This window comes from Mesoplodon bidens (assembly GCF_964165515.1).
Source record: "Mesoplodon bidens genome assembly, chromosome: 8".
NCBI lineage: Eukaryota > Metazoa > Chordata > Mammalia > Artiodactyla > Ziphiidae > Mesoplodon > Mesoplodon bidens.
Window position 1 is genome coordinate 40095347 of NC_138165.1, and position 20479 is coordinate 40115825.

Sequence of the window (20479 nt, forward strand, 5' to 3'; positions counted from 1 at the left end):
ATCCACTACATGCCCTGGTTTTCCCATGTAGCACACTCTGTAACTGAAACCCTTTCTATTCTAGCTGTTCAGTACTTAACTCCTGCAGTTCTCCTTTTTTGGATTAGCTTCAAATAACTTCATGGTTTTCCTTTTATTTTTCTTTGAGGATTCAACGTACAATTCCAAGACTACCTACCTTTATCAACCTGAAACTATTGCTGGGTTCCATGTCAATAATTTTTCACTAGCCCACAGGGACCATCTGGTCTAATGCCATGACTCTGTTTGCCATTTGTGCAGCTGCATCCTTTTATTATTTTCTGCTTTCCATTGCATGTTGTCAAAGGCCTGGGGACTGAATCTGTTTGAATTTTGTCTGTAGGGCTCTGAGCATTGAGCAGTGTGGGGCTTGGAAAACAGAAAACATTATCTTCAGCAAACTGGATTCATGGAGTCATGATGAATGGAAATGATGAGAGAGATTTGAATCCAGGACTGGGACTGGATTCCATATTCAACTCCTAGCTAAGAAAGATTATTTTAAATGTTCTTACACTGAACTACCATTTCAATGCTTTGAGCTGAGACCTACTCACACAATGGTTATTTCCTTGTAAGTACTTGTTATTTACTTGTGTTAGCTGTTTAAATATTAAGAGTTTTTATATTGGCTTTTTAGAATTGCTCACGATACATTCTTACTCTTTAACATGTATTCCCTACTCTCCCTCTCTCTCTCTCTCTCTCTCTCTCCCTCTCCCCACATAACATACACACACACACACACACAGGTGATCATTTGAAAAATCAGGCCTTAAGGCTGGATCTATACTTGGCCAACATCTTCAAGGTCACTGATTTTACTTCTTCTCTCTGCTGTGCAGGAGCCAAAGAGAGTGAGTCATCAGGGTGAATAATGCCTCTGTAATACTACCAGATTGTGTTTGTCTCCACTTCAAAGCTCTTAGTTTTAACAGAATAGTATTTCTCCACCCGCCTACCCAAACAGCAGTCTGGATAGCTGAGAGGCAACAGTTAGATGAACAGTAGCATCATTTCCATAGGATGGACTATGTCCCACCCCACCTACGCCCCCCCAAAAATCTAGCAGCACCCCTTACAGAAGTTCTCAGGCCAAATTCTAGTCAGGTTTTGGCTGACTAGTGATTGCATCTCATCACCATCTTTTCTCTTTCTTTCTCTCCTCCCTCTTTTTCTTCCCTCCCTCCCTTCCTTCCTTTCCTTCTTTCTTCCTTTGTTTTCACCTCACCCAGGATTATAAATATGCCTTTCTTGATCAGTCTTCTGTCACTACTCATCCCTTTATCCCTTTACTTTCTTTCCATCCAAAAAAAAAAGTTTGTGACTTTGAGTTTGTCAGGAAAGAAAGAAAGAAAGGAAGCAAGGAAGGAAGAAAGAAAGAAAGATGGAAGGAGGAAGAAAGAAAGTTTTCATATCCTAGAACCTATTTCCGTTTCCACAGCACCCTCATGACTCCTCTTGCAAGGACTCGTTACTTTGAAAGTCATGTCTCTTTGGTCGAATTACACTGCGGAGTGGCCATGATGGAAAGAATAATAGCAGAGCTACCACTATTGAGCACCTAATCATGGTGCCAGGTACTTTCTACACATATTTCATGAAATCCTCACAATCGAAGTAGCCTTATTATCTTTCACACACATGATTAAAGTGAGGTTCAGAGAGATTGAATAACTTGCTAAGGGTCACAGCCAGTAAGCAGAAAGGTAGATCATATCTAACTCTCTATGGTGCCAAGATCTGTGACTTTTTGCTCAGCTGCTTCATTGAGAGGGGAGATACTAACCAGTCTAGAGTTCTAGCTTTTCCAAGCCTTTCTTTTCTTGATGCGAATTTATAGAATAACTTGAAAGAAAACAATTTTCTTTGATCATTCCTATGTCAGTTCAACCCAAAGCACCTCCTCATTGTTGCTGATGGTATTTAGGGTTATCCTTCTTACGGGAGAATAACATGTCTAAGATATTTTGCCAGTCCTCTTTTGTGTCCTACAGGTGCTAGTCAAAGTTCCTCTAGACCTAAGGTACTAATATAATTAATCATTCAAACTGGGACACTTTTAGAAATGAAAAGAAGTGCTTTAATAACTATGCTGGGCACTCGGGGGCTGCCACAGGCAAACTGGAATGAATGGCCACCCTCTTACAACAAACTATAACCAAGCAAGTGTCTCCTGTGGACAAAGAGAGTATTGATGATGGTCCAGTCTTAACTAAACCCTATGCAAAGCAAGAAAACAGAGGTGTGGGGAAGAGAAGCTGGAACAACCAGACCCAAAGCTCTGTCTCACAAGCAGTTGCTGCGTTTCTGGGCCTGGCTGTGTGTGGTGGGAGAGGGAAGGTAGCTGGAAATGACTCAAAATTAGAATGATCATTGTCCCTGTTGCTTTAGGAAGAGGTTCTGCAATTTCAGTGTACTTAAGAATCACCATCATTTTTATTTAAAATTGGGATCCCTGAACTCCATAACTTAGAGATGTTGAAACTGTAGTCTGAGGTGGGCCCAGGAAACTGCATTTTAACATTCCCCCTGCCCCCATAGGGATTTTGATCTAGGTAATTTATGAACTACCCTGGGAAGGAAAACAGTGTTCTATGGTATAAAGTCTCTGCATACTAACTCTACAAAGATGGGCACGGTGGCAGAGGAATTCCCTGCAGGACTTAATAACACAGTTATTTACAACATGAAGATTTGTTCACAGGTAACGTCTGTTTGACCTGAATCACCATTTGGATCAAATAAATTAAACTATGTTAACCTTATAATTACTTTCAACATAGATTCTCAGAGATTCTCAGCCATATATGTGTATATACATATACATATATATATATATATATATTCTCATTATCTTAATACTGAATTCAAAGAAGAGAGAGAACATGTTCCATGTTTTCTGATAATCACTATAATAATAGTTGCCATTTATTGAGCAGTGCTCTTGTGCCAGGCATTTATCTACATTACCTCGAATACCAACACCCTCAGAAGTAAGTTGTGTTAGCTGTTTTATAGATGATGGACCCCTGGCTCGGAGAAGGTGACTTGCCTGAGGTGTTGCAGCTAGTACCTGGCAGACCTGCCAATTGATACCAGATCAGCTGCCTCGCCCTTGAAATATTTAGTGAACTCAAAAGCACCGTGTGAGCCCTGAAAAATACTTGTTGAAAGGCCACATCATGCATGTGAGCTAGCATGATCTGCTGTAAGAAGAATTCCTAGACAGAATAAAAACTTGAATGGTGACTTTGAAAAATGCTGAGGCATCGCTTTGATATAAAAAGGCAGGATAAAGCCGATTCTCAGTCAACATTTGGGAAACTTGGGGGTACAGCTCACTGTTTACCAGGCTGGCCTCTGGATTTATTTCTCCTTTGTTGGCTGTGCTGCTGCTATGCTCTTTATTCATATTTTCAAGGAAACACAAGTAAAGCGACTGTTCTTTCAGTGCGCTCCCTTCCCATAGTCAGCCTGCTTCTCCAAGTGCCACGGGCTGGTTCCATACGCAGCATGTCTTGTCGAAGGGCTGGTGGCAGCTGCAAGTTGGTGTGTGACACATTGAGTAGTCATATTTCTCTTCTCTGTGGCCCTCCAAAGCCCTTTCCAACATAACTTTTCCCCATCTGTTCTCGTTTGCACTGCATAATAGGGGACAGGTTTTGGAACTTGGGATTCAAAAAACATTAAGAGAAAATAAAAATGAGATGGAATTTGAGTAGAAAGAAACTCACTGGCTCCTCCCTCCCCCTCCTCAGTTACTGGGATCATTACCAGAGTATTAAATTGATCAAGGTTTTCCTCTAGTCGATTCTCTTTATGTGGTAGTGGGGAAATGGGAGAGCATTTAAAAATCTCTTTAAACTGTCTGCATAGCAATGAGATAGACAGCATGGCTGAGTCATTAGCAGATACAGCATTGCCCAGTACCTGACTTAAAGTTTTCCCCCATTTGCTTAGAATCTCTAATAAGTTGCGATAATTGCCTCATGCCTCAGGTTCCTCCCCTATAAAATTGAATGCGTGATGTGAATTTTAGAATACTTAGAGACAGGGTTTTCTAAAGTGCTGTAAGCCCACCTCTGTGCATGCAATAAATGATTTTGGAAATGATACAAACATCATTAAAATTTAAAAGTAATAAATTTCTTCTAACATACACTAGGAAAAAAACTGCACATGGCACAATATACCCATGATTTCACAGATATTTTTGCATAGGATGAGGCTAAACTAGGCATTTAAGTTTTAAAAGTGAACAAATTTAAAGAAGAATATTCAGCAAATAATAATAAAAGTGAATATGGCAAAACAAAAACAAAAGTACAAGCTTAGTGGGCTTAGGAAGCAACTATAGAAGAGCAGTCGTTCTTTTATCCTTTATGTTTATTTTAGGAAAATCTTTATTGTGTGGGCCTCAGGTTCCCAATGTTGGATGAATCGCAGTATCATCATCAGTCTAGCAGGGGCTTCTAATCCTTTTGAGATCAGCCCTCTTTGAGAATCTGAGTAAAGTTATGGATTTCCCCTGAAAATGCGTATTACCATATGCAAACACACTTCTGCATATAATTTCTCCGTTTTCAAGACCACTTGGAGTCCATCTTTCGACTCTTGGAGATTGGGGGCACATAAATTCAAGGTTGTGTCCACTTGCTTGACAACCTCATTCTCTGCTTTCTTAAGTTCACAGGTCACTTGAGCCTTTAAGCCACACCTTCTCTATTTCTGCAAGGAACACCATCTTCCTTCACTGCCTGCCCAGGGCAAAGCCAGCCAGCCTGCTGCCTATAGTCGTGTAGATAGTACAGAAAATAGCCTCTCTCGCCCCACTTTTAAAACATCAGAAATAATACAGAAAGTTCCATAGTTGAGACATGTTGTTGCTTGCCCCAAGCCAGACCCATCAGTGTCTTTCCATTTTCCATCAGAACTTGGAAAGAGAGGTGCATGATATGAAACTCAGGAAAGGGTCCTTATTTGTTAATTCTGCAGAGAAGTGTGCCAAGTATCAGAGAGGGGATCTGTAAATGCTTTTGATGATACTGATCCCTTCAGCAAACTCCTTTGGAGCTGAAAATGCTCTGTTTTAGTAAATTACCTCCATAACCCATTTTCCACCCTCTTCTCCAAATACCCAGTTATTTGTGAGAAAGCCAGTGGTAATATTACTGAGAAGAGTAATGGTGATCACCTGCACTTAATGAACATATCCCAGGCACTGTACCTCCTGCACTGCGGGTTATATGTATCCCTCATTTAATATCCTCAGCTCCCTCGTGAGGCAGGTGGTATTATCTTCTCCATTTCACAGATGAGGAAACTGAGGTTATAGAGTCAGAAAGTGCTAGAACCAGTAATCAGAACCAGGACTGCCTCACTCCAGACCTAGCAGTTTTTTCTTCTGAACTCTGAACTTTTTCCTTTTCAAAGTAGTGAAACATCTTATTCTGTCCCTGTCTTTCTATTGTTTCCATCCTCCCCCATCCTGCCCTCTCCAAGAATTTTTGTCCAATTATACTAGCCAATATAGATGTATATCTCTCCTTTTTAAACTCAAATGGTAGCATATGATCCAATTTCCTGAACTTTGCTCCCCCCCACCCCAGTTACCACTATATTGATGAGCTCAGTTCATAGCAATACATTAAGAATTTCCTTATCATTTTTAAAGCTTCGTAGTGGCTTATTATAAGTATGTATCATAATTTAGGGCCTCACTATCCTATTGATAGATATTTAGGTGGTTTTCAACCTTGCATTTTTACATATAGCACTGCAACGAAAACCTTGCACATACATCACTTCACAGTTGGGTGAGGATATGTGCGGGAAATAGTCCTAGAATGGAATTGCAGGGTCAAAGGGTGTGGGCATTTGTAATTTTGCAATACAATGTCAAATTGCCCTTCACAGACCTTGTACCAACTTCCAATTTGACCATAATGCATGAGGGTAACTAATAGTATTCTCAATAATTGCACGTTCTTTTTTTACTCCCACATTATGTAAGTTTCATCGTCTGTAAAATGTCTCAAATTATTTCAGTAAAAAGAAAAACATAAGGCTTACACTTAGTTTCTGCTCCCTGGTCACATACACACATATACAGAATTTTTGCTGTTGCACGTTTTCACCTACTGTGCTTAGAGCTCCCCCTAACTTCCAAAGGAAGCTCAGAGGTTACACGGTTTAAGGAGTGACTCTCAGCAAGTTAGTCCTGGTGGACCACCCAGCCAGCAGATGGTTGATCTCCAGGCCACTTACCACTAAGCCTTTCCGGGAGTTTCCAGTAACATCTTCTTCCTCCCTATATCCCCAACCATCCCTCCCCTCAGTCCACTGCCAGGCATGCCCACCACAAAGCCCCCTGACTCCAGCCTTCCTAGTGGACCAATTCCATCTTTGCTGCCATGACACTCTATTTCTTCTTCACATTTCTTTGGGAGGTTAATGGCTTTGTGGAAACCTAAAACAGCCCCTCTTCAGGAATTGGTAAAGTCTCTTGGAATAATAGAAACCAGCCTTGAAAGAGCTCTTGAATTCATCAGCATTTTCAATTAATTAAAAACCTTAGAGAAGTAATGATATGCATAAAAATTCAAGATGGTAGAATGAGCAGTGACCAAAACCTGGTAAATTAATATGGATACTGTAACCTTTAAGTATGAACAATAAAAAAAAAAATCTAAAGGACAAACAGAAGCACCTTCCTCCATCTCTCTTCTTCACAAATTCACATCCCTTTTCTTCCTTTAAATTATTTTTAGATATCAGTTATGTAGCAAAGAAGAAGAACCAGAACTGCTCCTCTTCTTAGTAATAAGGCTTTGTCTTCACAGGAACTCAAGTTCAGTTCAGAAACTTTCAAACATGGTTTTAAAGGCTTTTGTGAGTCAACTGTTAGTGAATCACACAAAAGGGGCCTTTATTAATAAGCATATTCTGTTCATTATAAAGAAATGAAAGCCTCAGAATAATTTGCCAAATGTTTAAAGAGAAAACAAAAAACAATGTGGTAAACATATCAGGACTTGATGAGCTGTCTAGGTAATTGGTTGTTTCTATGCACCTGGTTCCAAAGACAATATTTAATGTGTAATCTGCTTCATTTTGCTTGGGGAAGTAAGTGTAACTCTACCCCCTGGATCACATCTGCATTAAAATTAGGGAGGCAGTCTTGTTTCAGTGAGTGGAAATTTATGCACATGAGTTGTCTTTTACATGGAGACAGCAATTATACCCCTAGAAATGCAGTCTGTGGGAGAAAATGACATATTCAATGCTGGGGAACAAAAGCCTAATGGGAAGGGGACATTAACAAGGTTGGGAACCCCTTCCCAACAATTAACATGATCATTTACAAAATCTGCAATGTATAAAATTATTTTAAAAACATGTTTTTCAAAACAATGTGTTTTTTCTCCTTCCTTCTAAAAAAAAAAAAAAGAAAAACAGATTCAGCAGCAACCATGCAGAATCTATTCCACTGTAACACATATTTTTAAATTGCTTCAGATATATTTAAGGACTGAAATAAACAAACTCCAGTGAGTGGTAGGTGACCCCTGGTTTAACAGCCTTATAAGGACTGAGGGGAAAATGTGGCCAAGAATTTTTCATTTTTATGTGAGGAAGTTGTGGTGTTTGAAAGTAACAATTCCTAATCAGAGTTCTTGAACTCAGGAAGATTGCATACAGCATATGCAAATAAAAGTCTTTATTAGCTAAAACTAGTTTTTAAAAAATGATTTGTTGGTTGACTTATTAAAAAGGACAAAGCTGGAGCCATTAAAATGGATTTAAGTTTTTGTTTCTTCACTCCATCTTCTCTGGAGACTGCAAGAAAGGGATGAGGGAAGATATGTTTTTGGCCCTCATTTCCCTTGTGTTTTCTCTACCTTCATGCTTCCTGGGAATGTATGAACTACTAATGATCACATTTTATCTCATGTACTAATTGTATCACCAGTAGAAAATTACAAGCCCTGCTTAACTAAAATAGGTTTTTGTAAATCCATTTGTTTTTAAGGTTTTCTAAGTTTTTAATTCCTGATCTTAATTTTTGGTGCATTTTTGTTTGAATAGTTTTGCTTCAAATTCAAAGCACTAGTACTTTTTATTAATCTGCTATGAGTTTTTATTTTATTTTTATTTTTGATAACTTAAGTCTTTCAATTAGTTTTGGTATATTTTCAGAAAGTAACATTTATAGAGCAACTTCAGTGGGCCAGGCACTGGGGAAATGCGAGCTGCAAATTCTAAATCCTGACTAACTTTTAGAAAATAGTAGGAATTTTAAATGTGAATAAACATAGAAGAAATAAAGTTTAAAATGTTTCTAATATTTTCTGAACCACTAGAACATTGAAATCATAGATACTGTAAAACAGCATGACAACATGATATATGGGAAGGGGCATGATAGAATGGGGTTAGGAGCTCTGAATTCTACTGTATATTGATTAACTACCTCTTTTGGGGGAATTCACTCAAGTTCTTTAAGCCTCTATTTCTTCTACAGTTAAAAAGTTAAAATGGGGGCTTCCCTGGTGGCGCAGTGGTTGAGAGTCCGCCTGCCGATGCAGGGGACACGGGTTCGTGCCCCGGTCTGGGAAGATCCCACATGCCGCAGAGCGGCTGGGCCCGTGAGCCATGGCTGCTGAGCCTGCGCATCCGGAGCCTGTGCTCTGCAAGGGGAGAGGCCACAACAGTGAGAGGCCCGCCTACCGCAAAAAAAAAAAAAAAAAAAAAAAGTTAAAATGAAGGTGGAGCCCATTGACCTGGTGTCCTCAACAGATCAATGGCATCAGCATCACCGCCAAGAACAAAAATGCTGGGGTTGGGATAGGGAGGCAGGACTAAATGTTCTCAAAATTAAAAGAGACTTAATAAAAGGCCAAACAACTAAATGATACAAGCAGGTATTGTCTGGGTCCTGATTTGATGAAAGACCTTTCTGAGAAAATCTAGGCAATTAGAATCTGAACTGGGGATGTACCAAGTAATCATTAATTTTGTTAGGCATGTTAGTGGCATTACGTTCGGGTAAGAAAATGTCCATATGTTTTAGAGATGCTTGCCGAAATCTGTAGGAATGGAATGATACGACAGCCGAGTTTACTTCTAAATAAGACCCCTTCCCCCCCCACAAAAAAAAGGGGGTGTGAAAGGGGGCATGGGAAATAGATGAATCAAGTCTGGCCTAATCTTGATCATTGTTCAACCCGGTGATAGGTATATGGGGTTCATTATTCTATTTTTTTCTTTTATGTTTATGTTTGAAAGTTTTCATTAAAAAGTAACCATAACATCATGAAATCCTCAAAAAAACAGGAAAAAGAACAAGAAAAGTGGAGTTGTACTACATTTTTCTAAATTCTTTTCAAAATAGAAAACCCCGTCATTCTATTTCAAAGTCTGAACAATGATCACTGTAAAAATATAAAGCAATTTTTGTTTTGATTTTCAAAATCAAATAGTATCTAATTAAGGCTGTGTTCTGATTATTACATTTCACTGGCACCTAATACATAACTAACTGAAAATCAAGTAGAAGCAGACAATTCACAGTAGAAGAACTTCTGATGAACGTTTGATTTGTCAACAAATCTTTGCTTGTTTTGTCAACAGGGAACCCCGACCTTTAGCAGCAAGAAAGTAAGCTTTTCTAAATTGAAAGCTCATCTCAGCTCTTTGAGAGGTTGTATGGAATGGCCTTTGCTGTGTGTTCACTCAGATCAATAAATTGCCTTTTTCCTCTCTCTTCACCAAATGGGTTACGTGGCCATTTCCTATCCAGGAATAATCGCTGTCATCAATACTTTTTCCTTGCTGTTTGTGTATTTCTTTTCCCTTCCAAGGTCCTGAAGAGATTCAAATGTTTTCACATCCCACATGTTGAAACTGCAGTTTCTTAGCTGTGATCAGTATAACATCTTTAGCTGCTAAAGAATGATATGTTTGCTTTTTTCATTCCACACTGGATCTCTGTGTTAGAAACTGGAGGATTTGGGAACCTTTTGTATTCTGTGGTGAAGCACTGGGAGGAACTGAGTCAGAGTTAATCTTCAGGCTGTTAATGAACACAACATCGTGAATCAACTATACTACAGTAAAAGAAAGTTAATATCACACACACACAAATTCAGACTGTTCATTGGCTTAAAAACTCACGTTTGTCAAAAAGAAAAATGGAGTGCGACTTGAGTGCATTTTATATATCCTAGTATATTTGGCCCAGTGTTGATGTTACCTTTTACAAGGGTGGGTGAACTTGGCTGAACACAAGTTACCTGGCAACTTAGGAAAATCAAAGCTTATTAAAACAGTTTTTTATATTATTGGTAGTAAATACAGTATTATTTTGGGAGCTTTAGAATGAAATTGTTGAACTGTTTTATCAAACTGCAAGGAACTTCAAAGAAGTTAGCAATTTCTTAAGTAAAATAGGAAAGAGTCCCCGTAAAGAAAGGCAGCCAGTCCCATTGCAAAAATGTGAGAAATAATAAGTGGAAACTAAGTCAATCTTTAAAAGTTGTTTACAGGTTGGAATTTCTACCTGGTCAATGCTCAGCAGGAAAGAAAAATAGAAAGCTCTTTATACTCTTATCAATAAAAATAACACTAACATTCCAATGGAATAATAGGTAAAGGGCATTAACTGAAAAGAAAATTAGAAAAATACAAACAGTTGATATATTTATGAGCAAGGTACGACCTCATTAGCAATCAAGAGGATGCAAATTAAAACATAGAAGTTTTTAAATTTCCAAATTGGCAAGGATAATAGAGGGTGTGGTGACAAAGACAGCAAAGGGTATGGTGAGATGGACAAGCTACTGGAAGCAGTTCAGATTACTTAGTGATTGGAAATATGATCTAGATTCCTACTTTGAGGAACCTATCCTAAGGAAATAATGAGATGCTGTAAAAGGTTGTGGTCTATCCATAGGCTTAAATCAGGCAAAAAAATCATACTCAGAGAATATCTAATGACTTGGGAAAATGCTAGTAATATAACTAAGACAAGTAGGAGAAAACTATGCTTATTTCCTTGTAATATATAAATATGCACAGAAAAGATCAAGAGAAAATTATCCCAAATTTATATCTACTTATATCAGAAATAGTAAAATTAAGTGATTTTATCTCCTTTGAAATACTTTTCTCTATTTCCTCTGTATATTTTCATAGTGAACATTGCATTATTTTAATTTTCTTTCTAATAGATTTGTTTATTTTTATTATAACTGTACCAATTACTTTAAAATTTTTAGGAAATACAACATAAGAATAAAAAGTGTAAATATGGTGAGCTAATGTGTACAGGGTATCTTTTGGAGGAAATGAAAATGTTTTAAAATTGATTGTAGTGATGGCTGTAAAACTCCGTGAATATACTAAAAACCATTGAATTGTACACTCAAATGGGTTAATTGTATGGTATGTGACTTTAACCTCAATAAACTTGCTATAAAAACCAAAAAAGTATAAAGATCACCCGCATTGCCAAGATTACCACTGACAGCATCTTATTCCATATCTTCCAAACTCATTTCTGTGCATCATACATATCTGTTTAAAAATTAAAAATCAGATCATACCATGCATATCATTTAAAAAGCATTTTTAATTACAACATGTGTAACTTTCTAATCAGAAAGTATAAAGGGACCTAAAGGTGATTAGGACAGCCGAGAGTTCCGAATTCAGCCTTACCTTAAGGAGTTGTGAGACCTTGAGGAATCACATGACTTTTCAGCAATCAACTTTTTCCTTGTAAAAGACAGAGCTGGGACTAGATGAGATTTTGGTCCCTTCCAGTCTTAGACTTCTGTGAATCTATGCTTACTTGAAGGGGGGAGCAATAATAGTAGTAAAACTTGTAATTACTTCGTTGTAATAGCAAAGACTATTTAACAATAGGGCCTAGTATTATTGATATGGTGATAAAGGAAGCAAAGGACAGAAGAGTGCACAATGTATAGTTTCATATGTCTACAATGTTTCTGTAAGGAAGCATTAAGAGGGTGGGTGGCTGGGAAAATGGTGATTCTGGAATTTACTTTTTGTTATACAATATATCCTTTTGTATTTGCATACTTTGTATCTTTTTTTTAAACAAAATAATTATTAGGGGAAAAATCTTGTTAACAAAGGAGTACAGATGTCTTGGGCGTAATGATCAAGCAAACTTGTCACTCACTCCTTTGCTTAAACCCCTTTAATCACTTCCCTGGCTCTGTTCTTGTGAGACCTGCATGAATGGGCTGGGCCACCTCAGTCTTCTCTGGTCACTTCACCATATGATCCTTTCACTCCAGTCCCACTGGCCTTCTGTTAGTTCCTAGAGAATCTTAAGCTCTTCGTCCCCCAAAATGTCAAACACAGCATCAACAATTTCAGATAATAAGCTTCTTAGTAATTCTAACTTGAGTCGTGGAATTTTGAAACTGAGAGATCTCTGAAATGCAATTCACCCCTCACTTTCCACCTGAGGAGAAGCTAGGCTGAAGCTAGGCTCTGCAATCTGAAGTTACCTGCCTAAGGTCACATAGCTAGCCCTCCGCTATATGTAATTAACCTTACTTAGCAGCTGATCTCTGGAGTTTCATTAAACAAAAGTAGGTTAATAAAAAGGAAGCCTTTGGGGCTTCCCTGGTGGTGCAGTGGTTGAGAGTCCGCCTGCCGATGCAGGGGACACGGGTTCGTGCCCCGGTCCAGGAAGATGCCACATGCCGCGGAGTGGCTGGGCCCGTGAGCCATGGCCGCTGAGCCTGCGCGTCCGGAGCCTGTGCTCCGCAACGGGAGAGGCCGCAACAGTGAGAGGCCCGCGTACCGCAAAAAAAAAAAAAAAAAAGGAAGCCTTTGGATTTTAGATATTGGTAGAGTAGGGCTACACTAGGACTTGGAAAATTAATTTGATTTCTTATCCATGAAAATGTCTTCATGATGCCAGTGTTCGGAGGGACCAGTCAGGCAAAGGAATGTTCCTTAAAAACAAAAAGCCACTGTAATGCTGGATTCTACCAAGAACTACACAGTTATATTCAAAATATATTTGTTTAATTTGAGGAAGGAATTAATTTGGTTGTCCTGAGGGCATTCATCCACGGGAGTAGCTTTTAAAGATCCACATCTCTACGATGTAGCAAAATTAACCATAGTTAAGCGAATTAGAAACTCAAGCAGCTTCAGAATGTGTGCAAGACCGAGGACAGGGCTGATGGGCATCTAGTCCTCAAGGTTGCAAGGAAATGAGTCACAAAGAGTCTGAGATGCAGGCACAGAATGAGACAAGGCTCTGAGGCCTCTGGGAAATTTTCTTCTGAAAGATATGGACCTACCAGCAGAGCACAAAAATGCCTAATCTGAATTCTATTCTATAATTCCTAACTCCCGCTTCACACATATAAGTCCATATATATTCCTCACCAGTTAGGTTTGTTCCATGATCGTCAGACCCTTTAAAAATATATGCATTTCTATTTTTATAATGATTATTTCTGCTTATGAAAGTAATATAGAAAACTTACAACACACAGACGTGTAAAGAAGAAAATAAGTCAACCCTGTCCATGATTCAAAGATAATTACCACACATCTGAAATAATTTCCTTCTAGTCTTTCATCTTTGTGTATATGTGAGTGTCAGGGATTCGTGTGTTTATAAGGGTCATGGAATATTATCTTTGTATCCTATTTTTTCAACTTATGCTTTATTGTTGGCATTTCCAAAATTATTAGATGATGGTCATTCTTTTATATAAATCTTTGTGTGATTGATGATTATTTTAATAGAATAAATTCCTGAAATGGGATTAAAGTATCAGGGTATAAATATTTTTAAGGTATTTGATACATATCATTTAATTATCTTCAAGAAACTGCTTTCCAGTTTACACTCTCCACAGCAACTGAATGTCCTTTAAAAGTCAATCTTACCAACAGATAAGATGCTCACTTGCTGGCAAATTGTGTAAAACATTTTATCTCAGTTTTGTTTGCACTACCCTTTCAATTTTTAGAGTAAACTTTTTCCTAATGTTCATATGTAAAATTTATTTTTCCTTGTCTGTTATGACGTCTACCCAACTTTCTATTAAAAGGTACATTTTGTTGATTGGTAAGTTTTTTTTTTTAATATATTAAAGATTTTAACCCTTTTGAGTATATGTTCTAAGTAGCTTCACTACTTGGCTCCCCCCACCCCCTTTTATTTGTTTGCTTGTTCCCTAAGACATTTTAAGGAGAAAAATTTACATAGTCAAGCCAACCAATCTTTTTTATTTCCTCCATAGCTTTTATTTAGAAAGTCCTTTCTGGGAATTCCCTGGCGGTCAAGTGGTTAAGAACTGGCATTTTCACTGCTGCGGGCCTGGGTTCGATTCCTGGTCTGGGATCCTGCAAGCCCTGTGGTGCAACCAAAAAAAAAAAAAGTCCTTTCCTCATCCAAAGGTATCTACCTATATTTGCTTTGAGTTAATTTATAATTTTAAAAATATGTTTAACTCTTTATTCCTTCTGGAAATATTTTCAGGAATGGTGTGAGAAGATGCAATAACAGGATTTTGTCCAAGTGCCTCAACATTGTTTAATGAATAATCTTTCCTTTCTGCAGTGGTTTTGTAATGCCTCTTTTATCACATGGTTGGCTCATAGCTGCACACTGGTTTGCATGTAACCCGCTGTGCCAGGAATCACTGGATGAACTTTCCCAAGTGGGAAGTGGCTGTAGCTCCCACAGTTCTTTGAATATGGTGGATGGCCAATAAAGTCTTGTATGAAATGAACAATTAACGAGTCATTCATGCACCTGGGAAAGTTTAACTGGAAGATAAACAAGTGTCTGTCCTAACTGGTTAAATGTTTACCTTTTGAGGAAAAGGGTGCCAGTCCTGATAGGATTTTTAGTGACCCTTTCAGGTTATGATTTCCCTTCCACCTCTAACTGTTCTGATCCAGTCATTTCAATCTTTGGAACATAATATTGGTTTCTTATGGGCCTCAGTATTAGGACTAAATTCTAGATCTCAGGGTCTTTTAATTCATCATTCGCCAGGAATAGTTATGATGCAGCTTGGTCAGTATTTCTCACACTTGAGTAATGTATGGACACATTCAAAAGGAAAAAAATTCCATGGACCTTCAGTGATGCCTTAAATAATTTTTATAAAATTTCATTTAAATAAACTTCATGTTCTTTATAGGTACATAGCAAAAAAGGGTAGTGGAATCATGGTTGCATGGTAGACATTTATATGATCCAGAATATGCATCATATTAATTACTTTAATATGGTATTAACTTCTTTTAAAAATATTGTAACTGAAGCAAAAGAACAAATTTCATAGAGAACTTGGAGATCCCCTAAGAGTATGTGTCCTAGTTCCAGTCTAACAAAACAGAAATGGGAGAATTGCTTTACCATAAACCATATCCAGCCCTCAAACTGTGCGCTTTTTCTAAGCAGTTTGGATGCCTACCCAGCCTTCAATGCTCAACTTAAATGTGAATGACCACTCAACTAGGTGTAAACTAATCTCCATATGCTTGTAACCATTACACAACTGTACAACCAAAACTAAATATGAACAAAACTATAAAACCAATGCTTCAAATAACTTTATTTAATAAGACAGATGATATTGTCTTGCTGAATAAAAATGTCTGCCTGCATTGTAAACATGGTACTGTTGCCTGCTGGGAGCAGGGATTTTTTTTGGTTCTACATTCCCAAATCAAATGAACAGACTTATCAGAATGTTTGTTCATTCCTTCAACCGTTAATCTTTATTTTTCTTCCAGAAACCTCTAGAAATTGAACTACAGCACATCAATCCATCATGATTCTCATCTACACCAGCTCTCAAACATCCCACCAATATTCTTCTAAAGAATTTGCTTGTAAAAGTTGATATATATAACTAAGCTGAATTTTGCTTTATAGGTTTTAATAAGCCATGTTCCTTAATACGATTATGAAAGGAAAACACTCTGGGAGCCAAAAAGAAATGGCTTTAAGATGAGAGAAAATCACTCACTGTCGTTGCTTAGATATTTTAAATGAAATCATTTCTAAAAATTATAATTTATATTCTGTATCACTCACAATCTGCAAAATTTTATGGAATAAATTTCCCCAATTTTATAGGAAAATATTGTACAGGACTCTTAGGTTGCTCAAGACTATGTTTCCTAATAGTTTTTGAAAGCTGTTGACTTTTAGAAATGAACATGTTGATCTGGGCGTAAAGGAGGAGGATATGCAGAAAACAGAAGAGTTGCCAATTCACAATGCAGCAGGCAATTAATTAACAAGAGTCCTGCTCCTTGAAACATACGATGGAAGAGATCTGGGAATCTGAGAATAACAGAAGATGTTATTTCCTCCAAGTTACTTTACTAGTGTGATTTTCCACCAGAGTTAAATCAGTGGGTTAGATGTTGGGGTAAGCCCTGGTTCTCAATGGGCAGTGATTTTGCTTCCTCCCACCTCCCTAGACATTTGGCAATGTCTGGAGACATTTTTGGTTGTCATGACTGTGGAGGGAGTCCTATTTACATGTAATGGATAGAGGTCAAGGATGCTGCAAAACCTCTTACACTGCACAAGACAGCACCCCACAATAATTATCCAACCAAAGATGTCTATAGCACCAAGGTTGAGAAACCCTGGATTAAGGTATCCAAGCCAAAGGACTGTATTTGGGCTGTATCCTTGCGTTGGTGGGCCTTGTGTGAAGGGCTGTATCCTTGTGTATCCTCCTGTTTTATACACAGACACAGACACAGACACACACACACACACACACACACACTCTATCAATTTATCTATGTTACAAGGCTGCAAGAAATACCCAGAATCCTCCCAGAGAGTCTCCTGGAATACAACTTAGTTTACATGAGGGTTGAGTTAGAGGGTTCTGCATTGAGCCAGCCACAGAATAAGACCACTGTGAAGTTAAGAGATAAAAGGAACAGTCAAAAGCTTAACAGGATTCATTAGTTCATTTATTGACTTACTCAGCAAACCTTCATTGAGTACTCACATGTGCTACTCTGCTAGGTATGATGATACATGGTGGACACAACCAAACTTGGTTCCTGCCCTCTTGGAGCTTACAGCCTAGAGGATACTACAAAGCAGCTTACCAAGAAGAGGTCAGTAACATGAGGACGCTGTAAATGGACCCGACTGAGGAATATTTACACAGCAGCTTGAGAAGCTCCCACGTGTGTGTAATCTCATTTGAACCGCACAACAAACCTCATGAGACAGGCTATATTCCCTCTTAAAGAGGGTAAAAATGTGCCCAAGGTCACACAGTTTGTAAGTGGCCGGGCTGACGCTTCAGCCAAGTGACACTGAGGTACCTGCCACATTGTTCTACAGAGCCAGAATACATACAGGCACTCTTGCTTGACTGACCTGTAATTTCCTCTCCTGATTCCCACCAGCCATACAGGTACAAAGCCCTTCTTCCCCTTATGGAAAAATGCCCCCAGCCTTCTACATCTTGCTTGTATAGTACCTGGGGATTCTTTTCTAGGGGTTTCATGTGTATTTGCCTTGTGTTTCTAGTTAGATTGTAAACTCCTGACCTGCAGGGACCAGATCTTCCATTTTCTTTGCAGCCTTTTGCAGTACTGCAGACAGTCACCCAGTAAATGCCTGCTGCATGAATGAACCTGTAGAGATAAAAATACTTTATGGTATTCCCATTTATTAGCTTCACACTTTTATTTGGCTTTGTGATAGAACTGTGCATTCTAAACTTCTAGAGGGCAGAGAAAACGGCTTGGTGTTTTCCTTACACTCAGCAGGCACCATGCAAAATTTGATCCTCACATGCCTTTTTGATGCTCTGTATAATATTAGCACACTGGTGTGTTTTGTGTATCTAAGGACCGAGGTTGTCAGCCTCCCTGTGGCGGGGAATGTCCCTTCCTATCCACTGTAAGCTCTCATGGCGCCTAGGACAGAGCCAGATTACCGCAGAACCCCCTCCTCCCGCCCCAAATGCATATTTTTATTACTAAGGAGGCGGACTGCAAAAATGGCAAGCTCTTGCATAACCCCAGACCTTGCGAGGAAATGAGCGAAGTGGAAGGGGATCTGAAGACAGGTCAGAAATGGCCTGGATGAGAATGTCGAGGCTTCTCTCCGAGAATCCAGCCTAAGTCTGTCAAGCTGGACTCCAGCCGCACGCCGCCCGAAGTCCCGGGCCCGGGAGGCAGCCCGCCCGCCCCGCGCGCCCCCGGGAGCTGTCCAGACGGCCCCGCCCGCGCCTACCTGGGCACTCACCCCGCTGCGCAGCCTCTCCACCTCCCACCCCGGCTGCCGCGAGAGCCCGGCTCGGGCCTGCCCCGCCGCCTCCCCGCCTCCGAGGAGCCCCACGGGCGGTGCGTTCGCAGCCTCCTCCTCGCCGGCCAGACAGCGCCGGGCGCGCCGGGGGCGGCTCGGCCAGGCTCGGCGGGGCTCGGCGGGCTCGCCCCCGGCTAGGCGCCTGCAGGGGGCGCGGGGACTGCCCCGCCCCGCCGCCTTCCCTCTCCCTCCCGGCTCCCTGGATCCGCGCCGGGAGGAAATGATGTGTTGCTGCCTGGTTAATCACAGCTCCAGACACTCATTGGCCGAGCGCTCCGCAGCCACTTCCTTCTCCTCCTCCTCCCGCTCCTCCCGCTCCGGCTCCTGCTCTTTGCAGCCGCCGCCGCCGCCGCCGCAGCCTCCCCCTGGGCGCTGGGGGAACTTTTCTACTCTCAGTGACCGTCCTCCCCCCCAACCCCCGCCGCCCCCCCGGGCCAGCCCCCACCCGGCCCGCCCGCGGCCGTCTTTCCAGCCCGTGCCGCAGCGCCTCGGGAAGTTTATTCCGCCCGCCCTCCTCCCCTTCCTTCTCCGCCTCCTCTTCACCCCGCCTCCCCTCCCTCCTCCGGCTCTTTCCCCCGGGGTGGCTGCCGCTGCCGCCGCCGCTGCCAGGCTGCTCCTCGGCCAGCCGCGCCGGCCCCAGCGCTGGAAAGCCCCCGGCGCCCCGCACCGGCTCGCCGCACCCGCCCGCCGCAGCCGCAGCCGCCGCCGCTCTGGGCCGGCCGCCGGCCCTCGGCCCCGCGGAGTTCCGGGCTCCCTCGCCGGCTGCACCGCCCCGCCCCGCGCCGCGCCGCGCCGACCTGCAGCGCCCGGCTGGCTCGCACTCCGCCTCCCCCGGCTCGGCCCCCCGCCGCCGCGGGACCAGAGGTTAGTGCAGGTCGCCGGCCGCGCCTGCCGGAACCGGGAGGACCGAGGGAAGAGGGAGCCTAGCGGGAGAAGGGGCAGGAATTGGGGGTGGGAGGGTGGGCGTCTGAGGTGCCTCCCCCTCGCTTTCATTCCTTTCTCCCCCAAGCCGATTCACTCTCGGTGGGGGAAGCCGCCGCGGAACAAAACTGTCTTGCTGTGGGCCTGAACTGCCGGTGGGATGTGGCAGAGGGCAGAGGCGCGGAGTGCGGTGGTCTCTGTTTTGCAGTGTGTGTGTGTGTGTGTGTGTGTGTGCCTGCCTGCCTGTGTGTGTCTGTGTGTGTGTGCGCGCGCGCGTGTGTGCATGTAGTGAACTCCTTCAGGGTGCGCGCCTCTGACTTGTAAATCGATCTGACCGCCTGGCCACGGGGCTCACCTTCCTAGCTGAGCTTGGTAGAGAGTAAAGGGATGGGCGAATCACCCCCACCCTCAAAATATCCGTCTCTTCCAAGAGGAATTTTCTGCTGGAAAGACAGCCAATAAACTCTGCTCAACGCCCTCCCTCCCTCCGTTCTTCCTAGCTGCAGTTTCAAAAAGCTTGAAAGCCAGGAATGTGGGATTCATCTTCCGATCCCCAGAAGACAAATGTGGTTACAGATGTTGCACGGTACTTTGCCAAGTTTAAAACCCTTCCTTCAACACGGTCACCAAAACAGCGAGGCTAGACCCTTGGGTGCGCTGGGGAGAGATGTGGGCCTCTGGGGCTGCCGGACTCCCTAACTTCCGTCAGGTTCTAGACTGCCTCAGCTCTGTCCAATTTGTGCCAGATAAGTCTCCCACTCTCCCCAGACTCCCCTCCTTTTCCCCGGGAGTTTTGAACGCTCCTTGTTGCATGGGAGAGAAACTGTAGAAGAAGCTACTTAGGGAAGAGAACATTCCACTTAGTAGCAAAAGAAAAGTCTTGGTTAAAAAGTTGTGCTTAATGTGGCTTTGGGAGAGAGGTAGCAAAGTAATACAATGGATTTGTTAATTTTATTGGGCTTTCTTTCTTTTTTGAAGTGTGTGAGGTGGGAGTTCGATGATGATGAGAAAAGGGACTGATCTCATACGTAGTTTGTGTATTTTTGAAAAGAGGCCCTCGTATTTAGACACGGACTAACCCAGTGGTTTTAAAGAATCCTGTCCCACAGAAGCAGACTGCTCTGACAGCCCAAGGAAAGGCGGTGGCAAGAAATAGACACCGCC

The 20479-nt window shown here is 41.5% G+C and overlaps 1 protein-coding gene across 1 annotated transcript in view; it reads left to right on the forward strand.

Moving 5' to 3' along the window:
• Positions 1-18705: 18705 nt before the first annotated feature.
• ACVR1 (activin A receptor type 1) overlaps positions 18706-20479 on the forward strand; it is a 127448-nt gene continuing 125674 nt past the window's right edge. The window contains exon 1 of the mRNA XM_081243012.1: positions 18706-19258. The gene's annotated coding sequence lies outside the window, so the exon portion shown is untranslated. The remainder of the gene's footprint in view (positions 19259-20479) is intronic.